This window comes from Thermobia domestica, chromosome 3 (assembly GCF_964235325.1).
Source record: "Thermobia domestica chromosome 3, izTheDome1.hap1.1, whole genome shotgun sequence".
In the NCBI taxonomy this organism is placed as follows: domain Eukaryota; kingdom Metazoa; phylum Arthropoda; class Insecta; order Zygentoma; family Lepismatidae; genus Thermobia; species Thermobia domestica.
In genome coordinates this window covers 223,615,102-223,641,546 of record NC_137456.1, presented here as the reverse complement: position 1 = coordinate 223,641,546, position 26,445 = coordinate 223,615,102, and the positions used below count along the sequence as shown (strand labels likewise).

At 35.6% G+C, this 26,445-nt stretch overlaps 1 pseudogene; it reads right to left on the bottom strand.

Annotated features, from left to right (window-relative positions):
* Nucleotides 1-8,715: 8,715 nt before the first annotated feature.
* On the bottom strand, nucleotides 8,716-9,273 carry LOC145682136 (ADP-ribose glycohydrolase MACROD2 pseudogene; annotated as a pseudogene).
* Nucleotides 9,274-26,445: the final 17,172 nt, after the last annotated feature.

Below are 26,445 nucleotides of genomic sequence, written 5' to 3'. Positions count from 1 at the left end.
TTCTGTTTCTTATTGATCTTGGCAAGGTTGTCATTTAACGAAAAAAAAAAAAACTCAAATCACCACACCAGTCCCCACCTCATTCTAATTGAAAGGTACACTGGCGAATATTTGCTGTTTTTCTTTAAGCATGACAGATATTATCCTGGATGTGTTTAAACCGGTAGCTTAAAGCCATAGATTTCCCATCCTTTGTTGATCATTTGCCACAAATCGCATGAAAATCGGACTTCAGTTGGAAATTCCAGACCCAAATGAAATCCGCGAGTTTTAGAAAAATCACTCTGTATAATATGTGGAAAGAATTTCGTACAAAAAAGAATTAAGCCAAATGGGAATCGAACTCACCACCCTACGATTTGAAGTTCAACGATTTACAAGTGAGCTAAAGTGACCAAACTAGGCCAGGTTCTTCTAATGAAATATAAGGATTTACAAGACAATGACATTCATATAAATTGCAAACGCTGTTTTTCGTTCTCCATAGTCTTGTAGTTTACTACGAATGGGAAAATTGTGTTCGATGTGTTTCCTTTCATTCTTTTACATATGGAAATGTTCTTTTAAGTATGGAAATTTAAATAACAAAAAGAAAATGTGAATATATACTAACGAAAAATTGTATAATTAAGTGTTAGTGAGAAATGTTACTTTTTCTATACTTAATAACCATTTCAACATCTCCTGTTATATTTAAAAGAAGGAAGAACACATTCACACAACGTTTCGCGATTGTTAAAGTTCACTTGGAGGTTCAGACCCCAGCTTTGATTTACTGCTTTCCAAAGATACCTAAAGTAGGACTCAGAAAATGTTTGCCTCGAAACAGCAATAAAGAAGATGATCATTCTTTATGGGACAGTTTGTACAAACTATATAGACAATTTTGCAAGTTTGTTTGTCCAATAGTTAATAATTGCTTTTATTGCCTTTTTTACGTCTAAATGATGGAATAAGTTAAAACACATATTATGAAAGCGAATAGTGTTTTTCAGCAAGCTGATCAATTTGAGATATGCTTTCGGTGTGAGGTTTTATTTGTTTCCTACATTTTGGAAGTAAACAAGTTGCTTTTAAGATTTTTGGTGATACTGAACACATACATTACAATGTACCAAATTCACAACATTATGAGATAACTCAAAATGATGGCCTCTCCAAAATAATAAAAAAAAATCAATCACTTTTCAACAATTGTCCAAGTTTTTTCAAACAAAAATTCGAGATCACTTTCTTTTTAATCATATGACCCCAAATTAAGGGAGTTATTAGGTTTTAAAATTTTCAAACGACCTCCATTTTTCAAGAGTGTGATGGATCAGAATCTATATTTGTAATATGAAAAACTGACTAAGTTTGGTTTTAATTAATTCGCTTTTAGGGATGATCCTCTATCCACTATGTACGCGAATGGATTCTACTATTATAGAAATATATGGATATCTTGAGATCCTCGTAATAGGTATATTATAATCCACACAAGCTTATTACAAACTGGAAATTATAAGGGGTCTCACTAGCAAGAGAATGTGATAAAATTGTGGTCGTTATATGAATAAGGTTGAGATCCACTGCTCTAGAGTATGAGTATTTGGTGCCGTTCTTATAAATAAGATTATTTTAGATTAGTATTTTACTTCTGAAGAAAATGAAGATTAGTATTTTACATCTAAAGTAAAAGAAATGATCTTAGTTTTACTTTCTTATAGTTTGTTATATACATTTTAGTTATATTTTCCTTCCTCACATCTACTCACCGTCTCTGCTTTAGTATCGAAGAATATGAGCTGAATTGTAGTAATGAGAGTTGCTTACGGAAAAAATATTAACTTTTTCACTTTCTATACGAGAGTACAATCATTGATATACAATCTATTAAAACTGAAAATCACTATGTTTGTGATTGTAAATCTCCTGAACCATGTGACTGATCTCCTTAAACATGATTTGTAACATGAATAACGTTCGAGACTGGGCTGGTTTAGGCTATTCACTTTGATGATAGAACTGTAGTGGGAGGGGGAGGGGAGGGGTATAAAATAAATAAAACTCAACAACTGAACCACTCGACCAATCTTGGTAAAATTTTCAACATAAATGAGGTTAAACCCTGGGATCATTTCTATGATTTAGATTTGACGAAGCAACTTTGGAAAGGAGAAGGAGGGAGAGATATATAAATGTCAATTTATATAAGACTGAAAGTGACTATTTTTGTAAGATAATAACTCTTGAATTATCTGGCTGATCTCAATCTAGTTTTCAAGATGCACGAGGTTTGGATCTGGAAAAAGTTTGTAATATCACTTTAAGGGTAGATCGTACGAGAGGAGGAGAATAAGGGTAGGTATAAATAAAAACTAATAAAACATAATAAATTTTGAACCACCCATTCAACTTCGATCAAATTTTCAACGTGTATGAAGCTCGGGCCTTGGGTGCTTTTCATCGTTTCACTTTGACGAGCCAACGTAGGAAAGGGGAAATACAGATTTATGTAAAAAATAAAATAAAGATGAAAGCCTTTGTGGTTTCATCACTCTTGAACAACCAATCTCAATCAAATTTTCAAAATACATGAGTTTGGGGGCACTTTAGGCTATTCACTTTGACGGTACAACGTACAAGAGGGGGGGAGGGGGAGAAATTTTAAAATGATAAAAAGTGGTCAATATTATTGTTGAACCCATAGCTTTCGGGGTCGATGAGAGACACAGTGACACTTCTGATGCTCTTCCAATCCAAGGTAAGCCCTGGTAGTTGGGAAGGCGGAGGGTATAACGTAGAGGAGGGGGATTACCATTTAAAAGTGATCTAAAATGACTAATATTAGTGTCGATCCACAGTTTTAGGAGTAGCTGAGGTTAAAAGTGACAATTCTGATGCCGAGTGCCGCAGTAAGGAGGGGGTAGGGGAGCTATATATAATAATTGTCGAAAATGACCAATATTACTGTATAATCCATAGTATTCGGGATCATTCAGATGAACAGTGACATTTCCGATCCGATTTAAGTCCAAAATCAGCCCCGCCACTTGGAGGAGGGGAAGAAAGAGATATATACAAATGATATAAAATGGCCACTATCAGTGTCGAATTGATTGATAGTTTTCTGGGTCGCTTAGATAGTGATACTTTCGATCCCGTTTAAATCTAAACTCGAACTCGCAACTTACGGAAAGGGCGAGGGAGAGATATTTAAAAATCATAAAAATCATAAAAATGACCGATATTAGTGCTGAATCCACACTGTTTGGGGTCGCTAAAATGAACGGTGTCACTTCCGATGCCATGGGCCTCAACATTGGGGAGCGAGAAATATATATATATATATATATATATATAAATGGCCACATATGACCGATATTAATATTGAATATATATTTCTTGCGGTTGCCGAGATGTGTAGTGACACTTCTGATGTTTAAATTCATTTTCAGCCCCTATTTTAGGGTGTTAAGGACGGGTCACATATATTAAAATGATAGAAAATGAGCAATAGGCTGTTGAATCGATCATTTTCGGGGTCAGTAAGATGAACATTGATACTTACGATGCAACATAGATTAAAATTCAGCCATACAATAGACAAAGATGTGCATTTAAATTATTTATTTCAACCCAGGAAAGCGGGTAATATATGCTAATAGGATGTAAATATTTTTTGTATTCTACGGAAGCTATGCGTGTCGCTTCGTTTTTTGACACGGCGCCAGAAAGAGGAAAAAATAAAATAAAATAAATAAATAAATAAATAAATAAACAAAAAAATAATAAATGCAATACAAAATTTACTTTTGGATTGGAGTCACGAAAATCTAACCAGGTTTTGCTTTCAACAAACTTGTTCTCAATGCAGCTGCTATTTATTTCCTTTTTTTCAAAACGCGTTTTTTCAATTTTACGAAAGTTTCAAGAAATCAGCCTTTTTATTAAATCTGAATTTCCACAACTGAAAATTCCTCAAATAAGTAATGTAAAATGTAAAACAAATGCTTCAACACATTCGATATTTTAATTCAACTGAAAATAGATATTAATAAAGCAAAATATAAACCAAAAGTGCATTCTCAAATAGTGGAGAAAAGCTGTTGTGGAATTAGAAGATATACATGTTTCCGAAATGTAATTACAATAATAATAATAATAATAATAATAATAATAATAATAATAATAATAATAATAATAATAATAATAATAATAGTAATAACAATAATAAAAAGAAATATATATAATGTAGAGCGCTTAGAGGGTATATATATGTATTCGTTATTGGATCCTAATTAAGCCCAATAAACCTCCTTGTGCAGTGCTTGATCAATATAATGAAAGAATGATCATTGATCCGTTTCAATTAAGGTCTGAGTATGAATATATATAATGAAAACTTTTTTATTCTAGGAGTAGAGATGATCCCAATTGTTCTTTGTTAAGCGACTGCGAATTGGATGGGAAGGCATTTCAGTGTAGCGATTACTATGTTGAATTGGTCCTCCGTGGAGCATATTGTTGTGCCTTCAATTTCAAACAGCAAAGGTAATATAGATATCAAGATGTATTATGATATGTCATTTAGTAGATGTATCGTTTGTGTCGTCTATTGTCAAGGCCACCGAGTTCTCTGTAACTTTGGGGAAGGAGGCGCAAATACATACAACAATAAAAATACATATAAAAATACATACTCATAAACATTTCTGGGGGCCACATGAGCTTTTGGGTGGCCGCCCCCCAGGATCGGCGCCCTTGTATATAACTTACATTTAGTTTCTTTGCTCTCTTTCCTCTGTTAACCAAATGGATGAATGGTATTATATGCAACCTGCTATACATTTTACGTAATGACATGTTATAAACATTTACCATCCTTTGAAGTACTTGGATATACTATGTTTTGATTAGAGTAATGTATGATCTACACACACTAACAATCATGTCCCTCTTTAGATTTACTATAAAATGATAAATTCTGCAGTTTAAATTAAACGTGGTATCCTTTCCGTTTACAATCGCCTTGCGTATGACGGCATTTCATCTACAATTTTATCACATTTGACGTTCTTCTCGTTGATCTTTAAATTTGACCTATGAATCTTTAAATTTCAATTTACCATGATATCGGTAGCCTGTATCTCCACAAGTGAACATTTGTGCAACCCGACTTGGTCTATACTTTGTGTCTTATCTTGGTGTCAGGAATCACCTGCCAAACGTTGTCGGTGTTGTTTTGAAACACCCTATACATATGGAAAGGGTGTGTGGGGGAGGGAAAGTGAAAGGGAAACTCCACCTACACACAAGCCGTCAGAAGAACTAAAGTGGGGAATTTTGCTCGTAATACAGATACTGGATTCGGACGGCTGCCTTTGAAGTATGAGATAATTGGAGATATAAGAGAAATTTACGAAGAATTTCTATAAAAAGAAGAGAGACAAAGTTTGGGATAGGAATATTGGTTAGGAAAGGAGTACCTTCATTATGGCGTCCGGGCGTGCGTCGGTTCCTCCTGGTCTCCTGGTGTCTCGCTCACTCTCTCTGGGCCAGGTCCTGGTCTACTGGCAAGATACAACGGGCATCTGCCAGTTCGTAGAAGGAGTCCAAAGCAACTCCTAACGCATCTCCAAATCTGAATCATTACTCCCGGCTCCTAATCTGAATCATTACTCCCGGCTCCAAATCTGAATCGCAACTCCCGTCTCGCGTCCTTGAAGAGACAATTCACTTTATACAATCACTCGATATCGCTACTGTCAATATCATCTACCTCTGTGTGGTTCGCGTTGTCATCATTCGTGGTGGATGGGTGGAATGTAGTTTAACATGTTCATTAGATTATCATACTTGGGTTTGTGAATAGGTCTTCCTTCCGGATACTTGGATACCAAAACCATATCTTGCATAGAGCGCGGTCGTCCTCTTTCTCGCTGCAAACTTAGAATAGTCCAAGGCTCACATATCGAGTATGTGTATTTTACCTGGACTAATTGGCTAGCTTTCAAAAATTTCATGCTAGTCGCTGCTCTCATTTTGAAGACTTTTCCATCTTCTGTTTTCTTGCGAAATGTCAGAACAGATCGCAACGCTGATACAACCTTCATGTATTCTGTTGTCATTTCGATGACTTGAAATGGTTTCTTTTTGCGTGCTGTCTTTATCAGAGTGGCCCATTGAGCGGGGGTGTACACAGATTGTGTTTTCCTCTTCGCTCTCTCAATAATACCGAAATCAGCATCGCAGGGGAGAAATGTGTGGCCAGGAACCAAAATCTATGTTCTATTGTCTGGAGGTCGGTGACGGCTAACAAATACAGCCAGAGTCCCATAATGACAGAATTTTTATTTTGCCCGACGCACGAATCACTATACACTATTAGATTACGTCTGTTGCGAATATCCTCTGGTAGGTACATTATCACTCGAAGAATACAACTTCCAATTTCATCACTACCACGAGAATCGACAGATTCTGGCCAGACACACATAACTGCAGAATCATCATGGCAGAAATGGAACCCAAAACAATATGACCACAACTGCCGCAAATAGAAAACAGTTTCCGTGTTTATCATCGGTGTTGGAAGTGCTTGTTCCAGATCATTAGCAACAACTATAGTGCTGCTATTAATGTATTTGCATTCCTGTTTTACATTTCTTAAAGATTGGTAGGCTGCTTCGGCTTTACGAATGTGTATATGATATGCAGATGGTCTAGGTTCTACATGTAGCATCGAATCACAAGTTTTACATGTGTTGGTGCTTGGCATTATAATTGCGATGTAAAATTCATTATTGAACCCATATCGATATGTATGTAATTTCACTGGACCGATTTATCTTTCTTCACATTTTTTTACATACAAATCGTACATTTGTTGCACAGAATGCACAGAAACTATATATGAACGTTCAGGGTTTGCAGCTCTGCTGTAGTGAGAACGGTATCTTGGAAACGATCTAATATGATTCCTGACAATATCTAGTTTTTCTTCCGAAATAGCATGGGGGCGGTTGTGATGTTTACCTCGACAGTCTTCTTTGGGAGAATGCAACGGTTTGGTAGGGATATCATTTGTATGTGTTCTCGATTCACCACGGGCGGTACGCAGTCTACGTTCAGTGATACGATGGGCATTGCAGAATGCTTGCTTGCATACATTAACTTCCATTCCTGATGATGAACGAAGAACATAATGAAAAGTATTGGCGCGACTGGAGACATTTACATTTTTCCTGTCTTTAATGTACACACGTTCACATTCTGACCTCCTGATTAGCCCAAATAGATAGGCATTTTGAGTGTTGAAATCTTGCATGTTCTAAAACGAAATGAAAATATTATCTTTGGTTTCAGAATCGATGTCCTTCATATATCTACACCACTCAGTTTTACAACACCTCACATCACTTCGCATTTTATTAGGTACTTCCTTACCTGTGCGTCCAACGTAACTCTTTCTTGCGTTCCTCTTACGCTTACGTTCATTATCATTCCATTTGTCTTCGTTTCGTTGTCTATTTCGTGGTTTAACAGGTGAATTTTCCAGACTAGAATTACTTTCAACGTCCTGCGCAGCAGCCATTATTACTTTCAACAGCAACATGTATCAGCGGTCACACTTGGCTGATTTCTAGACTCACAACCAATGACAGATAATGTTATATCACCACAAACTCACAATATAGCTGGAAGCGGGATACGTCATTTTTCTACTCAAGAGTTGCAGCTGAAAGGGGATACGTCATTTTTCCACTAACATTTTTGACACTAAAATTTCCTAATTTTCGTCCTACGCTTATGGGATCCACAGTGTATGGAGCCGAGTCATAACACTTTTTCTCAATATATCGGATAGTTCCATGTATCCAAATATGTACATATCTCGATTTTCCAAATTTTGTGGAATATGCCCCTTTTCCACTAAGTCCCTCAATTATAGGAAGAAAATCCAAAAGAGGATATTCCTAAGAGCCATGATACTATTGAACGAGTAGAACGGTGTTGATGCATACAATGTAAAGAATTATTCGAATATTGAAATGCGCATGGTATAACTTCCTGTAACTTACCATAAAAGTCTCGTTCCATGGTAACTACATTATTAAATGATTTACTTTATTCTGACATGAGGTAATGTTTAAATTTGAAATATGAAGGTCCAAATGAATGCGTAAAGTGGTGTAGACAGTGTCCGTTGTATGCACAGTATATCCGGTATGTGAAATGGCAATTCCTAATTTTTCCAAAGTACCTTGCTTGCGGTGGGCTATATCCCACTCAGAAGAAATGCATATAACTTGCAGAGGGAAAAAAACTAATACCCAATACATCTGAAATGAGAGAAAAAGAAAAACTCATTTCAGCATTACTGTATTGAATAAATTATACTTATTATTATTGTTAATCAAATTATCAACCTTTACTATAAGTCAAAACTTCTCTATCTCCAGGTACTTCAGCTCAAATTATTGTCAGAGAATAAATAACAAAACACAAAAGGAAAGAAAAAAAGAGAAAATTCTAGCGGGATTTCTTCAGTTGCATAAATGGTGGTGGTAACTTGCATGTTATTTTTTTCTTCTTCGCTTCTGACACATACAGCAGGAGGACTATACATAGTCCGTTCATAACATACACGTACTAATCTAGATTATAGTTCCCTGGCAGGCCAGTAACAAACTAACCCAATATAATTAAAATATGTGTTCTCTTTCAGGTCTATTTTGGGAAATAAACATGCATCAATCGCTCATAGATCCGTTGATTTTCTTTGTCAAATTTACAGAATACAACCATGTCCACCAAATCCAAATTTTCTTCCAAAAACTTCCGTATGCAATCCAAAGCAATACGGCACGCTTCTTCCTTGGGAAAAAAGAAAATCCCAGTCGCGATGTTCGGAAAGGCTAAGGATCTAAAGCCATTTTTCAACGCAAGACTCAAAGCTTTTTCATAGCAAGCTTGTAATTTCCTTGTTTTCTTGTCTGGTGGAGCACTAACGTGTATGACGTAGGAGGCAGAGAGGTTATAGGCATCGGTGACACAAACATCTCCAACTTTTAGATGGCTAACCTTCTCGCAGTCCTGAAGTAAATCTCGTCCAGCAGCCTGGTGGATCGCTCGGTCAACACCTCCACGTGGCTCCAATGACGTGTTCGTACTGTTTACTATACAGTCTCTGGAGAGCGAGGTAATACTTCCAAAATATAGGGCTATTTTCTTATTGATCTCGTGTTTGGCTGAAAACTTTAGGCACATGAAAACTATTGCCACCATTATCATTCGTTTGTTGCCTGTTATTACGTAAAATTTCATCTACGATTATTTCCTCTATTTCGAGAATTATTTCGATTGTTTCCATTTTTATTGTCATCAGAAATAGCAGATACTTGCAGCGTTAACTTGAATAATTGCTGCTGTAATTCAAGCAAACGGCCATTGACATCATTACTCTGCTGTATTTGCTCTCTTGGCGTGTCAACAGTTCTTGCTGCTGTTTCCTGTCTAAATGCTGTGTCAGCAGTTGCTACATAAGTACGGTTGTCAACCGGCTTATTGATGACCAAGGCAGATTGCAAAAGCACTAAATTATTTTTAATAAACTGATCCAACTCCTTCCTCTTTGTCAGCAATCCTGCTTGTTCCTCTAATATTAATTCATCGACGAGCGCAGCAAGATTTTCATATTCTTTTTTAATGACAGCACGAAAGTATTTAGGTTGAAGACCTTTGATAATGTATTGAATTTGTGCTTTTTCTGTGGTCGTAGGATCTGATCTAAGAATAAGATCCTGTTTCGAATAAACGTAATCCATCACGCTTTGATCCTAAAATTAACTTCTTACGGGCTCCTGTCCATCCATTGACTTCGGCCACAGTTTCGTATTTTCGCAAAAATCTGTCCACATCATCCCCGAAACGAGCATAAAATGGCTCTGGTCTGATAATAGAATCCATATATTGAACAGGAACTTCGCCTCCTGCATTATTCGCTGCAGATGCCATATCTAAAATTTAGTACTTAAAGAAATCGAAGAGGAACCAGAAATCTCGGAAAAGGTATCGGATAAGCGCAACTGGCAACTTAAGTTATACAAATATTGACGCGTAACCTTAGCGGACGTTGGGGAAGAACACGCGGCAGGCTCAAAATATACAGTATTGCTATGGTCTATAATTTCTTCTGTAGGCACACCTAACTCCTCATGTAGGTAACGCAACATAGACAAGAATCTCTGAGAATTTGGGCACACAACTACACATCACATAAATACTATAGCTCCAATAATTAACTTAAAAATAATAAAATAATACCGAAGATACGCTAACACAAAAAAATAAGAACACACTATATTTTGGAAAAAGTTAAGAGAAAAAAACATCCCGCCAACTGCCATGCACAAAATAAGAGGAAAACATAGCTGAGCTACTTTCCACTTGAGCAGAACTTCTCAGACTCTAGCGCCACTACGCCCCTAAGCAAGGAAAAACGTATCGGTCAGAAATTACATCTGATCGAAACGACATTCGTGTGCGGACTCGACCAAAAGGCCTCAACGTTAGAGTAGTACTTTTTGCCCGAAAGAAAGACGCACACTAAAATAGCATTTACAATAGGATGAAAGTCTCCACGTACAGTACTACGCCCTTAGTAAGGTTCTGCTCGGGGTACGTCCATACCTCCACAATTAACCTCGCACAGACTCGGCAAAAATGCCTCAGTGCAAAAGTAGTGAAATGCGAAAGACCCAATAGACAAGAAAGCTTATTGGCCTCCACTCTGGTGAAACCATCCGTCAGTTGCGGAGATACGCCCAATAACTGCTCTCTATCGGGGTGCGTGTGCTACACCCCGCAAGAAAACCAGCCTAGACTTGGCACCGAAACGCCTGCTCCAACAACAGCTATTGGCCAACAAAGAAACCAAAAAACATGCACTACTAGGAAAACGAAACTAAAAACATGCAGATATAAAACTAACAGGGCGAAAAATTCTCCAACAATAAGACACTAGCAGGGGTAAAAAAGAAAGGGTAGAAAGCCACATCTCCACCATGTAAATGGTGTGTGGAGGAGGGAAAGTGAAGGGGAAACTCCACCTACACACAGGCCGTCAGAAGAACTAAAGTGGGGAATTTTGCTCGTAACAGGTACTGGATTCGGACGGCTGTCCTTTGAAGTATGAGATCATTGGGAATATAAGAGAAATTTACGAAGAATTTCTATAAAAAGAAGAGAGACAAAGTTTGGGAAAGGAATATTGATTAGGAAAGGAGTACCTTTATTATAGCATCCGGGCGTGCGTCGGTTCCTCCTGGTCTCCTGGTGTGTCGCTCACTCTCTCTGGGCCACGTCCTGGTCTACTGGCAAGATACAACGGGCATCTGCCAGTTCGTAGAAGGAGTCCAAAGCAACTCTTAACGCATCTCCAAATCCGAATCATTACTCCCGGCTCCAAATCTGAATCACAACTCCCGGATCCAAATCTGAATCGCTAGTCCCCGAGGCGGAAGTAACCGGGGCTATTTAAGGTGAGCCCCCAGGCTCGGCGACTATTCACGATGACATCAAAAGCGAGTCCCAGACGTCATAGAAAGTGTGGTTTTTGGTGTTGGCAGGAGTCAGGAAAGTGTCTTTCGTAATTTTATTGCAAGACAGAGAAAACAATTACATTAAACACATCACATTCACAAAATGCTGATGCAGCAAAACATCAATCAGTTGGCTGCTGCCTGTTCTGAGCGCAAGTTCTATACACACATTTTTCTTGTTAGCAATTATACTCGTATAATGAAAGGCTCTGTCCTTTCCAGATATACACCGAAACTTTACTAAACATAAATAAAATTAACAAAAACATGCTGCCCACATCATTGTTCGCTGATAATAGTCATAGGCATAAAATCAATAAATCATTAATAACAGTCTTCGATGTGAGCCCAGGCGTAATCACATTGAATCCTTTACAATATGTACGCATCTATCAACACTAAAGCCCCCCAAAATATCTTGGCTATGCTACTGCCTCAAACATTTGCAGTAAACCCATAGTTTCGAAAACAGTATAATAGACTGGCTTTACTTAGCAAAATTTAAGGGAACTGAATTTCTATATCGGATTGGAGAAGTTAAAGTAACCTTCCTCTTTGTTGACTATATTAAATGTTAAATCTTGATAATATAACGGAATCTAAGAGAAACACTTTATATTCTACGAAAATCGAATATTGTTTTACAAAAAAATTACTCTTGAAAACTTTTCATTGGTAAGGTAATTCGTTTCTACAGCTTCATTACCTAAGTTTCAGTTTTAAGATTTGCAAATTATAATCTCTCCGCGACCCTTGTATATTCAGTATTCTATACCAGTCATAAACGTGTTTAAATAACGATGTAGCTATCGCATGCCATAAGCGTCGGTGGACGACCGATGGGCAACTCTTTTCGACGTCTCGCCAGAAGATGACCGCCCCGCTGTGATGATCCCCGGTCTCCCCCTTCCGTTTTGAAAATTATACCACCAGCAGTCCAGCAGGTTCAGAGAAGTGACAAAAGGCCAGTAAACAAAAAATTACTCCTTCAAAATATGTTAAATCGCCTATGTGCGTAATTTGCTAACATTAAGCTGTGTCTAGAAAACACTATAAAAGTAAAAAAATACCCCGTGGTGGGCACAAACCACCAACCTTTTGATTACTTGACGCTTCCTCCTCGGACTTGGCCACAGGACTGATAAAGAAAACGTCGCTTGTACCGGGATAAATCGTTGAGGTCTTTTAAATTTGGCTAATCAGAGTGGTCCTGTAAGCGTGTATATTCTACGATAACCATTTGGGATCAGATAAACCCGCTCGTCATGTAATTTTATAAGAAAATGATGCGCGTCTATTTACTTTATTTCATATTTCTTCCATATTCAGTTTCAAATGATCGGCGACAATTGACATTTAAATTCATACAATTATACGATCACATCTCAAGGTTTTTCACATCACGATGTAGAAGCAGGGTTTACCCTTGACCCCTGGAGTTCACTTAAGGAACATTTTGTCAGGAAAAAACTATAATAAGAACCGTATGCATAATTAACGATAGTTCTTGTTGGTGCCTTTGAGATTCTCCGCGACGAGTCAAAGGAGCGCAGACCAAAATGAAGTCCTCGTTGCTATGCGGTGGTAACTTCAACACTCCGACTCTAAATATTTCTTTCGATTTGACAAAATCCTCCCGCCAGTGGAACTCTAGCGGCAATCTTTCGACGTGTCGCTATAGGGACGATTGACATTTACCAACAACTGGGCCGCTAGGTGTTCGCGACGTTTACTTCATATGATAACTCCGTTCAAAAATGAAAGGTAGAAGAATCTGTCGAGGGAAGCCGATATGCTGAAGATATCGTCGGTAAAGGGAAGTACTGGCATAATTGGAGAACTCGTGATTTGAGATATGGATACCATTCATCTTTATATAACAAGTTCTACCAATCACATACATTTCGTAGTTAATTATTTTATACTAACGTATACTGACTTTAAGAAAATGACATTTTTTGTAGTCAGTAGCACGATACATTGCTATACGATGTATGTGAAATTGCTCGCATGTAAAATTATAAAACCCCAGATATGCCACTTAGCTCATTCAGTAACGACATTACCCTACCATGAAGCCGTGCAATTGGTGGATATCATACGGGGACAAAGGTCGTCTATCTGATAATTGAGGGCATCGAGAATTGTGGTTATTTGTGAGAACTCGGCGGAACTTCAAACACGTCGTTTCAAGATGAATTTCATATATTTGATTTGTGACAATTGTGACTACATTTGTAAGCGTAAACATGATACTAGTCTACACCTCATCTAAGATTAATACTTGATATTGAGGCAGAATACTAATCAACGACTGCTGAGTGGCCAAGATACTTTAATAACAAAATGTTACAATACCAAAATAGTTCCATTATTTACATCCTGAACGATTGCATCTTAGAAAATCCGTCAATTAATTGCCACTAAGAATCGTGAAATGTTATTCAACTCATCCAGGGATTGAAATAAGAAGTATACAGAAGTTTATGAAACGACTTTTCCTTAATTAAAAGAGCTTAAACAATAAAATATAGTTTGACAGAGAAGGCCATCATTCTATCACGGTGAAGTTACTTCTAGTTTGATATTTAAGGAGTACTTAGATTATTTTATACAGCAGTATTTGAGAAACCAAGATATTTTTATGAAAATACGGACTGGCCACCAGTGAAGAAACAAAAATAATAATGCGATGAATGATAAAGTAACAGCATAATTGCAGTTTTTGGTATATTTCATTTTAGGGTATAAGATATTATTTCCTAATCGCAGTCGAAAGTGGAATGTATTGCCGTGAATTGATGAGAATGAAACAAACTATAAGACATCAAAAGAAAGAAACTATATGTATAGATGAATGATAAGTTTGCGATAAATACGAAGATACGGGAGACTAAAAATACGTGAGTGCTCTCATCAATGTTCAAAAGTTAAATTTCTGTAGAAAGTACACTGAGAAAAATCCGTTCTCCGGACATCGGTATATTGTACAAATATACGGGATCCTCTTGCTTACTATTGAAATCAGTATGGAGCATACGTTATCTATATACTACATACGCACTGCCCTTAGATGTTACATCATCCGTTGCAGGATGTCTGACATCTAACAGTTTTCCGTGTATCACATGCATATAACATATACCTTCGTCAGCTATATGTTATATACGTCCATTTGTTTCTGAGATCCTGACCCCCTATATTGTTTCATACGGAAAGTACGTATAAATGGAACAATTATACGGAAAGTATTATAAAACATATGTTTTCAGTTTTACGTCTGCTGTACGTTAAGTCCAAAAACTATAGGAATTACGCATGTAACTACCTTTTTAAGTACGCCACTTACATTTTTTCTCAGTGTATGAACGTGAATTTGTGATAGTGGAACATAACCTAAAATAGCCCTATATCAAAAGAAAGAAGCAATACATACAGATGGATGAGGGGAATGAGAAAATCCTTCAAAAACACAAATTAATAGTGACTTCAGCAAATACCTATGACCTTTGGCCCCTGTTCAAAACTTGGATTAATGCACAATCTCTAAAAAGAACTGACTAATCATGATCAGGTTTATACATCGTCATTCGTATGTTGTATATAATAGTACTGCAAGATAACTAAGTGACGAAAATGAACGACCAAAGAAAAAATGACCGTGAAGGGAAGATCGGTATTCTTGATTTTAAATTGAAAAAAGAGTTCACATTACTTTGAGTTTGAGCTGTCAGGTTAAACAGCCTTGGAATAAATGTAATAAATTACACAATCACACACACATACAAATAAAACTTGCGTGAACTGGACTCCAGAGTATGGAGTCGATATATTTTGTTACACAGAATCCAAATTTCTAAACCCCAGGATGATCGATAGTGTCAATTTTTTGTTATGAAGAAAAAGACTTCAACGATTTTGGATAAGTAGGATACAGGTAATATAGCCATTCCAAAGATACGAGGACTATAACGTGGCCCCATATTAGGGGTTTGATTACTTTTGTTATACAAAATCAAATCTCAAAACCCTAGGATGATTGAAAGTGTTAATTCCTTTTTATGGGCGAAACATTTTAGCGATTTTGAGTACTGAAGATACACGTAATACAGATGTACAAAAAAGAGAGTTCATTTCAGTATTTTGTTACACAAAATCCAAGTTTTGAATCCCTAGGACGATTGACCGTATCAATGTTGTCTTATGAGTGAAGACATATGTGCCCTTCCTATTCAAAATCGGTCAAGTTTTTTTTTCTTATAAGAAACTATTGACACTGTCATTCGTCCTGGGGTCTCTAAACTTAGATTCTGTGTAACAAAATACATCGAATCCTTACCATGGGGGTCTTCTGTACAGAACATTTTTCTGCTTGTCTATTTCACATGTATCCTCCCTATCCTAAACCACTCACGTTATTCGCCCATAACAAAAACTTGACACAATTAATCGTCCTAGGGTTTTGAAATTTGGTTTCTGTGCAACACAATACACCGAATCTATACCCTGGGACCCAGTGGACAGAATTTTACTTTGGTGTATGTGTGTGTGGCTCTGTGATTATTTAGCCATTAGTGCTGGTAGTGTTTGTTATTGGCAATAATATAATTTTGGAACTAAGAAATAGCAATAATATTTTCAATCTTTCAGTTGACCGCAATCGTTACAAAGTATTTGAGTTAAGACAGAGTATTTACTTGTTGGTCATAAACATAAGAAACCACATATGAGGTGATATCCTAAAATCGGGAATTTTAAAAAAGGGATTTGCGGTGAGACAATACAAATACGAGGCACTCGCCGCATTAACATGCCCCAAAATATTGGGTACTCTTGATTTCACGAAATATAATGTAGAATTTTTCTTCGTAGGAGAGAATCATAAACTTTTTTTGAGCTTTAATTTTACCCTCTTTTTTCCCCACCGCTTTGACCTGGAACTTTTGCACATAATTTCAGTGAAGAAGACTAAGGAATAAGGAGAAATCTCATTTGATTTTAGTTTAGTTTTATGATACGTTATGAAGATATATCCAATATATGCTATATATGTAGATATTCTTTTTAAATATTCAAACTGTGATATTTATACTTCACGAAAGTTTTATATAAGTGCTATGTAGCTACGCCGGTCTATTTGTCGCCAGGCCAGTGCAAACACGGTAAAAGTTATCGAGAAGAGTTTTTGGAAATGGATTCATCCTCCCAATAATATCTTTCAACTTTTTTTATCACCATAGAAAAGATACCCACAAGTACTTCCTTCCAATAAATTGAGCTTCTCATGAGAGTATACAATAATCAATCACAACACCTAACGGGAACAGGAAATGGTTATATTTAGTAGTAATTTTTATTTCAATACTTATTTAGACATATTTCAAATACAACATCCGTTTTATGACAGATTCAACTACTCAAGAATGAGATTTTCTTGAATTATTATATTTGTCCAAAGCAGACAGGGCCAAAAGCTGTGATTTCTCGTTTACAAGATTGTTTCCATAGCTAACAAGATATAAATATACAGTGATAACTATTTTTCCCCATTTATACCGTAAGAAAGTTTCGTAACTGATTTTATTCCCCTAATGCAACCAAAATTGATAAACAATAATTATCATTTCAATATTAATTTCTGTACATAATTATCGACAGGTGATGATAGAGGAATAAGATCAAATATAGAGCTTTGTCCTCGACCCTTGAATCCATATCAAAAAGCTCGTAATTTGTTAAAGATTCTGTTCTATGGGCATTAATATCGGAACAGGAAGTGCTCCTAAATGTCAAATTGCAATACAGAAATATTATCGAGGTGAAGAATATTCTTGCGGACTGAATTCATAAAACAAATCAAGTTATTTATCGCTACTTAGTTCTCCTTCTCCCGTTACGCAATCAGTGTTCTAACCTGAAAATCTTAGTTTTTCACCACATCTGATTTGGACAGATAGATAAACATTTTGTTTCGTTACTTTAAAATAGTGATGAGCGCAAGAGTCTTGGTCTTGCAGTTTTTGCAAGAGTCTTGCATGCAAGACCAAGACCAAGACCAAGACCAAGACCAGGAATCCCGATGCAAGACCAAGACCAAGACCAAGGGGTGCAAGACCAAGACCAAGACCAAGACCATACTTGCAAGACCAAGACCAAGACCAAGACTCTTGCGCAAGAGTCTTGCACAAGTATGGTACTACTTGATTTTTTATAGAATGTAAAAAGGAAGGGGAAAAATCATTACATCTTTCACGTGAACTTCTAGGCTCCAGTAAAAATACCGCCGGAGTGAATGAGTTCCCAGTAATTTATGCAATCCATGTGAGTCGATCTGCTCCTGTAACATATAGCTACAGTATGTCGTTTTTTGAATCGGTTGTTCACGAGACGACCGACAGCATAATTCTATGAATTGTTACAAGCTGTAATAACTTCAGTGTCTGATTTACTTTGGTCATCATTTGATCATTCACGACGGCCCATGATTGGATTTTGGGAAATCATACGAAGAATAGTTGTGTCCATAAGAAGTGGATAAGCAAAAATAAACTAGAGCATGTTATGGACACGGTAGCTCAGTGGCAGAGCGTTCACCTCTGGTACATAGGGCCCTGGTTCGATCGCAGCTTGCGCTATGTGAGCTTCTTTGGTGAACAAACACCCTGTGCGTGGGTTTTCCCTTTCCCTCGTACTTTCTTCATTCCACCATTTCTCATCATCACTGTTTCCCTTAGCCTCAGTGTAATAATCGTGGGACGTTAAAGTAGATATTTCATTTCATTTCAAAACATATTAGTGGTGTTCTTCTTCCAAAACTAAAGAAATGTAGGATTGAACATCGGCAATTCCGTACACCATAGGTGCCGACTACATGGGTATGGCCTTGGCTCTGAGGTTCAAGCATCCATTGGAAATTTTTAATGTGTATTTGTAAAATTAATATTGAAATAACATTTTCATGACATTGACAAAAACTTAGCCTATGTGCCCGCAAGTTTGATTTCATAGGTAGATGCTTATACGTTGAATAATTGTTATCAATATAATATATAGCCCCCTTAGGTATACGGCATAGCTAGGATTCAACGATATAACGTTATACAACAATAAATAATCTATATTCACAACTGAGAGTGATTTCGTACTTACTTCAAATAACTTGAAGTTTGATGCCGTTATTATGTATTTCTAATGTAGGTCAAAAGTATTTATATAAATTTTTACACAAAAGACATAAAAAATTGAGTCGTTTTCAGTTTTCACTCAAATTATTCTAAAATATTGGGGCCGCGGTGGCTCAGTGGTAGAGCGTTCAGCTCTGGTGTTTGGGGTCCCGCGTTCGATCCCAGCCCCCGCCAAGTGAACTTTGTGGTGGACAAACACCGTGTGCGTGGGTTTCCTCGCGGTTCTCCCGTTTCCTCCCACTTTCTTCTTTCCACCATTTTCATTCACTTTTCATCATCACCGTCTCCTTTAGCCTAGTCGGCATAATCGTGGGACGTAAAACTCACAAATTTAATTTCATTTCATATTCTAAAATATTAAAAGGTTTAATTATTATTATTTTAATTTTTTCTCTCTTTTTTTGGTCAATATTGCAAAACATATTATCATCGTCATAATAATAGCTATTCTGCCATTATTGGCAGGTCACTAGCTGCAGCTGAGAAGCTTCGATGACTGTGGTCCTCAGCTAGTCTCTTCGTCTTAACGTAGCAATTTTCTGTCTTAATATCTTCCTTCAACTACAATCTCCTTCGCCCCCTCCCTCTAGCACGTCCCTCATAATACAGTTCATCCTCAGCCAATGCCCTCCTCTTAATTATATCTAAAATTCTTCTTTTCTCCCCGACTGCTACTATTTCTAACACATTCGTTTTCCGTTCAACCCAGCTGATTCTCTCCTTTTTTCTCCATGCCCACATTTCGAAAGTCTAATTGTTTCATCGTTTTTGCGTAATGTCCTTGTTTCTGCCCCATACAGTACATATTAGAATCAGTAAAACAAAATTTCAATATTTAGTTGGGAGTTTGTTCAATACAAAGATGAGCTAATCGTGGTTGGAAAGAAAAAAAAATCTGACGCCTTTAGAGTGTAAAAATAATTTTGCAATTTATGGTATTTCAGTAATCTGTACCGTCTTGATTTTCTTTCATGCGTTTCACTGTCAGGGATAGCCTCCCCAGTTTGGGAACCAGTGGAGTATTCGATCTGTTAAAACATAGAAATATTACGAAATGATGTGATTTTTCTTATAAGTGGTGAAGCGGGATCACACATTGAAAAAAAAAAAAAAAGTAAAGGTCATCGCCTATGTTGTACAGTATCATCACACTTACACGAAGGTAAAATAGGCCTTATATTACATTTAGAAACATACATTGTATTTCCCTCACTATTGACGCAATGCAGCATTTATTATCCCTTATATCCAGAGTAAAATTTACTTATGAAAATCATAGATTTCTTAAAAGCAAAACTTGCAAGACTCTTGCAAGCAAGACCAAGACTGGGTGTGCAAGACCAAGACCAAGACCAAGACTAGGTGTGCAAGACCAAGACCAAGACCAAGACCGAGGGTTCCAGTGCAAGACCAAGACCAAGACCGCATGTGCAAGACCAAGACCAAGACCAAGACCACCCGGGTCTTGGTCTTGGTCTTGCATTTGCTCATCACTACTTTAAAATTAGAGTGTATGTTATATTTTGTGATTTTAAATTTCTTAACTTTAGAAATGCAAATTAACACCAAGATATTTAAGGTAGTAAAGAATGATATCTGTTTTTAAGTTAAATAGCTTGTATCTTTTGGTAGTAATAAAAGGAAAAAGTAACATGATTTTGCTATTTTATTTTACACAAGCATACAAGAATACTAGAAAACGTTTACATATTGAATATGAATAGATAATTTGTACAGAGGGAGGTGTCCTGGCATATGAATTCCTCGTCTATTTGTTTCTTTTTTATAACAAAATTAAAAGGTTTTAAGTTAGGGGATTAATTGAGAAGGTAAAACAACTTTTTCCATTATCGTTGTTGACTAGCTATTTAACTGTGAATTCTTCTGAGAGACAATACCAATTGCTAGCGAGCTTCAATCAGCCTTTCTACCGGGGCCCCGTTGGCTCAGTGGTAGAGCGTTCACCTCTGGTGCAATTGGTCGCGTGTTTAAACCCTGCTCCCGCCAAGTGAACTTTGTGGTTGACAAACACCGTGTTCGGGGGTTTCCTCGGTGTTTTCCTGTTTCTTCCCACTTTCTTCATTCCATCATTTCATTCATTTCTCATCATCACTGTCTCCTTTAGCCTAGCCGGCATAATCGTGGGACGTAAAACTCAAAAATTTCGTTTTTATTTTCAACCTTTCTATCTTTGTTTATCTTGCCACCCGTGTATATATCTTGTTTGGCCTTTCACCTGTTGTTTTTCTTTCTTGATTTTTTTTGTTTTCAACTTACAATATTCTTTCTAGTTTCTGCTTCCTGGAAAGTGAAAATTTTCTGTTTTCTAAGAAACCTTCCTTAAACTTATTTTGGGAAATGTATACTAATTTTTTAATACACATCCAATAGTCCAAAATCATATCACAGTTTAGACATAGCCTTTTTCTTGGGACATACTATCTATATTAAGACCCAGGTTTGACCGTTTTTGACTACGTAAATTAACATTGAAACGGATGTTATTAGTTAAATACAATTTTTCGGAATGTTGTGTTCTCTTTAAACGTTCAATCGATTGTTAAAGACTACTTGTCTCTATCTCTTGCTGTTGTGTTGTACCGTAATCAACGTTAAAAAAAAAGTTGATTATATCACTTCCGGTTTGAAAGAGGGTTACTGCAGGAGATGTAACCAATTATTGGGACAGTAAATCAATTTAGGAGCCGCTACCCAATATATGTTACATTTTTGCTATACGTAAATTAAAATTGAAACTGAAAGTACAATTTAATTTAAACCACTTACAGTTTAAATATAATACAGTGGGCAGAGGTAAAAGTGAGTGGAAATGCAAGGAGACGCTGTCCCATGACCTCGAAAAAATGTACGGCGTCGTCCCAGTTGCTAAAAAAATTTCAGTGGGCAAAGATAGGCAGGGGGACGGCTTGATGTTTTGCAGCTAACTACCGTCCTCCTACCTTGTCAGATCCACTTTGGCCCCAGACAGTGGGCATGATGGTATATTTTCTTGAAGCAACGAATGAACTCCAAGGCAGCGCATGTTGCTTTTTATCACAATTTCTTTTCCAATGTTGACTTCAACCACTTCCGGTAGGAGATAAAGCCTACTTTATTGGCGTTGAATCGATAGATAATACCGCTTCTCGATATGTCTTTCTTACCGTTTTAGTTCAATGTAAATTAATATTGAAACTGGAAGAACTAGTAAATATCCCTATAGAATAATGTGAGTGGTGATATGTTCCTATGAGATGTAGAGCCGATTGTAAATAAAAGGCATGTCGCTATCTGTTACATTTTTTTATTCTATATTAATAAACTTTGAAACCCGACGTGGTTAGTTTCAACCAGATCTGGTTAATTTAATTCTGATTATAAAAATCGATTTTCGATATAGTGTAGTTTGTGTTTTGTATTATTAGGAATATTTTTAGAACATACTAAACTCAACAAAAACTCAAATCAAAAATTGAATGGTTTGTGTAACTTCCCCTTACACCCTTACATTACCGTTCCAGAAAGTCATAATATAACTCTCTTCTAGTCTAGCAACAGAAGGAACTACATTTGACTGGACCAGTCTTAGGGAATTGACTGATAAATGACTTTGCTTAATTGATAATTCACTTAATACACAGATACATAAATAAAAAATATAGTTTATCTATATCTATCTATCTATCTATCTGTATATATATATATATATATATATATATATATATATATATATATATATATATATATATGTGTGTGTGTGTGTGTGTGTGTGTGTGTGTGTTTGTATGTGTGTATAAATCATGGCAATAATAACGTTTAATTAATAAAATACACAACACTATTAGAAAAATATACAACAATTTGTAAGCAAGTCCAAGGTTAATTTCAGGATAATAACGTGGGAATTCCATTCTCTAAAAAATGCAATCCTCTACTATAATGTTTGATATTAATGTTGAACGGTAATGTTTGATCATAAACACTATATTTCTGAGCCATAAGATTTTTTCAGATATATTTAGATGTCTAAAAAACTCTTTACCATATGTATGTATTTCCCATTATTTATCTTTCTTTTCATATCAACTGTTATAAAGCCATATTCACCTTTCAAGCATATAAACGTATCATTTTAAGATTTTCATAAAATATATTACCCTCAAACAACTTATGTACATGTTTAAGGTTAGTATCACCTTGATAAATTTTATATAAAAAATTAACACTATCTCTCAGAGGTTCTTTTGGCACATTTGGCATGTCTCTGCAAGATAGGAGGAATGTTAGTCTTTATGTCTTTCTTCTGTAACGTAATATAAATTCATCAAACACAGTAATGATGTTTACTTTCATCAAGTGAAATAGTAGAATCATTCCTGGATAAAAATGTTCCTCCATATCTTTTAATTTTAATTCTGAATCTTTAAGTAGGTATTTTAGAATTGCGTTGATTTATGACTTTCGCCATATACATGAAGTACTTATTAGCTAATAAACTTGGGTAAATTTAAAAAAAAGAATACAAATGAGAGAAAAGTATTATCATAGACGCATGCGTCTATAAGACATCACACTTCAACTGGTAATAATTTTTAATTTCGTGTTATAAATGATTTAATACATACAAATTAATAGGTTTTTTAGTTTTATATATTTTTTATTTATAAAATGTTTCGAATGTTTCTTTATTTTTTGCAAAATATTTTAATACACTCTTGGTCGCGATCACCATTTAATGGTATTTTCATTTCTATTTGTTCTCGCATGGAATTAACACAATAAAAAGTAGTTTTATGCTTCTGCATTTGGCCACTAGTGTTAATTTAGGAGACGAACCAGTTTTTACAGCTCACAGAAATAGAAGCATTAAAATAACCAGTGATTCAGACAAGAATACTGATAAAGTAATTACGTGATAGTAAGCATTTTTTTAAAATGTTTTTTTAAATTACATTCTAATTTTCATATGATGTCTTCTGTTGATTTCCGTGCATTCTGTGTTGATTATTTTCATTCAAATTAAACTGATTCCTTTGTTACATAACAAATGAACAAGGTGATTCAATTTGCTGTTACCCTTCTATATTAAAACTGAAATTTTACAAGGAATTAAAAAATAGAAATAACGATTTAAATATAGCTTTTGCTGTATTTTACACAACTTACCTAACACCAACATGTAAGGGAGGATAAATAAATTTCTATATGGTGACGCGGACCGAAAGGACCTAGCGTTTGATCTGTAAAATAGTATACCGTTCCGTTCATATTCAAAATAAATCCGCAATAATTTGATCATGAACCCACCCATACGTATCTCAATGTAAATAATATTATATAAGGAATATAAACAGTTTCATGAAGTCTAATTTAATAATTAATCTAATTTAATAATTATTACCCTATCTAAATATATTAGCATTTTGAGAAAAATATGACACGTGAAAAAATGTAATAAATCATAATTCAATTTTATGCATGTGTACGGTTTTAAGACACTCTTGTAAACTGGAAATTATACCTTAAAATACATAATGGAAGAGTCGGTTATCAACATAGAAAATATGAATATACCACTAATGAACGTATTGAAATTTCATTTCTAGAAATACTCAATTTTGATATTAAAACACTTGCCATCCAAGTAATGCTTATGTCAATATATTTGCAGAGAGAAAAATTGTTTTGTAAATGTTGTATGTATGTTAATTGAAGAAAGACTAAATAAATGAGGGCAGATATGCTACTATTAGGTAACAAGTGTGCAACTGTATATAAATTAAATACTAACTAGGCCTGCGAATACATAACAGCAAGCCGAAAAAATAGTACACGCATACATATATCATTTATTAAGATTGAAATGCTGTAAATACAAATATCTGACATCATATGTGAATTTTTGAATGCAAAAGACATATATTAGAATAATATGTTCTTATGATATGTGAAACAGTTATTGGATTACACGTATTAAATCTAAATCGTTTATTTGTATTAACTCTCGATTACTCAAAGACATCTTCTTTATTTATTACTTTCAAGCAACAAAAAAATGTTGATGACAAATCTAATCCCTGGGAGCTCAACTAAGTTTCGAGTTATAACTGGCAATCTACATGTAGGATCGGACGTCAACCAAGGTTTTAACAAGGTAAGTATAAAATATGTCTCCTTTAAAATACTGTAATCAGCTTAATTTATTTATACTTGACGATTCAGGGCAAAAATGTTTTGAAACTCTGCAGTACATATAACGAAACATTGAATGACATGTTAAAGATTTTCACCATTTTGTTAGAGTCATAAGCTCGGAATACCTTATTTTTCGAACCAGTACGTAACGAAATATGCATTACATAACTCGTTAAACGTAAATGTTGTAAATATATTTTCTTGTGGGTATACAACTCCTTTTCATCAAGTAAAAAGAGAAAGAGGAAATATACACACACGCTGTTTCTAAAATGTAAGTTATTTAGAGTGTCATTTATTTTTAATTAGATAATTAGGTTAAAGAGTATAGTGAAAAAGCTCCAAATGAATCTTGGGACAAATGGGTGGTATATAGGTATTCCCAAAGCACATTACGTTTTAAACCTCAACTCTCATTGATTCATGAGAAATGGCGCCAAGTCGAAAGAGTGGGATTAATTTATCTCCCAGGAATGGCTCGATCGATTTTGTTCAAACTTAGATATATGTATAGGTGTATACAAGAGCTTTGTCTCAAAAAAATTAAGAGCTCCCCGACCATTTCACCTTAAAAAGATCGATTCAATATTTTGAGCCCCTTTTCAGCTAAGATGGTATGCGAGCACAATTATGAGTAAAATAATTTTAGACGTAACTTATCCCTACAATAACATATATTTTTTCTCGAAAATTATATCACGGATACGCCAATGTCAAAATTGGCCAAAACCTACCATACCACACCTAAAAAGGGGGTAATTTCAAAACGAACAGCTATTGAGTAGCTTTTGCATATTTGCTACGTGAATGAATGGGAAATCACACCTGAAGTGCACAATCATCATTTGATTTTATGTGGCGCCTCCATCCCTAGTTTGGGATATAGTAAAACTGTTGATATTTAACAATTTATTTGGGAATGAACAATTATCACTTTAAAGCAATCACGGAACGATGAATCTTTGTGGTTGTGTGAATTTGTCGCGAAAAATGCAATACCGACAGCCGGAAGCGTCTGTTGTGATTTTTCTTGGGAGGGGGGCAAGAGACCCCATCTATATAAGAATTGTACTTTTATACTAGTAAATTAGTAGTCAATTGATTTAAAATATAGACCCTTTAAAACTTATATTGAGGACAAAGTTTATGAAATTCTTATGCTTGCGTTTAAATTCATAAAATCACAATTGTTCACTGCAGAAGCAAATGATACAGGTTTGATACAAGAATTCGTTGGGCAGTTGAAGCTATAAATGGAATGCTAAAAGAAAAGTATCGTTTGTTGGATGAAATATCTGACAATGAACTGATAGTTAGTATTTAGCCCGTATTGTAGAATTGCTAGCATTCTACACAATAAATTCTCCATAGTGTGACACCAAATAAAAAGCCACTCCGTAATCACCGCAGTCATGAAATGTTGGAAAACTTCAGGAAACTAAAACACCTTTGCAGCCTTTATTGAACAGAATAAATTG